Source organism: Chrysochloris asiatica, unplaced genomic scaffold (assembly GCF_000296735.1).
Source record: "Chrysochloris asiatica unplaced genomic scaffold, ChrAsi1.0 scaffold00258, whole genome shotgun sequence".
NCBI lineage: Eukaryota > Metazoa > Chordata > Mammalia > Afrosoricida > Chrysochloridae > Chrysochloris > Chrysochloris asiatica.
This window is the reverse complement of record NW_006408776.1, coordinates 3362058-3363902: the sequence shown is the minus strand read 5'-3', so window position 1 is coordinate 3363902 and position 1845 is coordinate 3362058.

The window sequence follows — 1845 nt, the reverse complement described above, 5'->3', positions numbered from 1 at the left end:
CTAAGACAAACTAGGAAGAAGGAGGGGCCTACTACTTCTGGATACTCAGTCAGTGAAAAACTTAAGAAGAGCAGCAGAACATTGTCAGATACAGTGCTGGAAGATGAAAACATTGTGAATAGCACCAGAATGTTGTCAAATATAATGCTGGAAGATGGGCCGCTCACATTAGAAGGCACTCAAAATATGACTGGGGAAGAGCTGCCTCCTCAAAGTAGAGTTGACCATGATGAAGCAAATGGAGTAAAGCTTCCAAGATCTTCATTTGCTGGTGGGCCACAACTCAAAATGTGGAAACAAGGCTGTAAACATCCATTTTATAAGTAGAACATGGAATATTTACAGTCTTGTCTCCTTATTTTGAGTTCCACTTGGATTTAGAGACCATCTCAAGAACAGATTTGATGCATTGGATACCAATGACTGAAGACCAGAAGAGTTGTGGGGTACATCAAGAACAACATACAGGAAGAAAGCAAAATGGCATTAAAGAGAGGAAAGAAAGAACAGAAAGAAACAAAATGGATATCAGAAGAGACTCTGAACCTTGCTTTCCAGAGTAAAGATGCTAATGCAAATGGAAGAAATGAGCAAGTAAAAGAGCTGACCAGAATTTCAAAGGGCAGCTCAAGAACGCAAAGTCAGTTATTAAAATGAAATGTACAGAGAATCAAAGTTAGAAAACTAAAAATGGAAGAACATGTTCAGCATTTCTCAACTTGAAAGAAATGAAAAATTTCAAGCCTTGACTTGAAATATTGACAGATTCTATGAAGGCCAGGTGTGGCGCTTTAGGATCAGTATTGGACTGCTAACCGCAAGGCTGATGGTTCAAACCTATCATTTGTTCCTTTGGAAATGTTATCAGGTGGGACCAGTTCCTGGATAAGGACATCATTTTTGGCAATTTGGAAGGTCGGCGAAAAAGAGGAAGACCTCCAATCACACTGACTGGCACAGTGGGCTCAGGATGTGGCAAGACCAGGAAGTGTTTAGTTCTATTATAAGGTCACTATGAGTTAGAACTGACTTGACATCACCTACCAACACCCAATACATTCATATTTATAGGAACGTTGTTTCCTACAAGATGGATCTCATGAAAAGGAAACTAAAATTGAAGCCTTGAATTTTTCTCTTAGGTTTGTTCTTTGTCCTGACAAATGATGAAACTTGACCTAGAAAAATAAAGGACTTGCCCATAGTTACACAGCAAGCCAGGGAAAGGGTGAAGACCACTTGCAGTTCTGCTTCCACGCTACCTTGTTTCCAGCACCTAGGACAGCTTCATGGGTGTCCAGTCTGCACATTCATACAGGTTCCCATTGGATCTAATTTAAATGTCTTGCTCTTGCTGTCTTGAAATTCTTAATATGATTGAACAAAAGGCTGTTGTTGTTAAGTGTTGTCAAGTCAATTGTGACCCATAGCGACCCTATATATGGTTTCCAAGGAGCAGCTGGTGAACTTGAACCACTGACTTTGCAGTTGAAACGACTTTGCAGTTGAAATGACTTTGCAGTCTAATGCTTAACCCACAGTGCCACACCAGGACTCTGAACAAAAGGCCACATGCCACATTTTCATTTTGCATATTATGCAGCCAGTATTGTCACGATCTGTGGTTCTGAGTCAAGGATTGATTTTTTTGTTTTGTTTTGTTTCACTGTGAATTATGTGATAGTTTACATGAGCGAACATTAGTTTTACATTCATCCTATCGTATATCATTTCATTGCCATGGTTACAATCCCCTCCAAGCATCATCAACCAACCAAAGGGTATACACTACAAGCCTGCCCCCCAGTTGTCAGCACACAGCCCCTCTCCCTCTCTGGATATAAA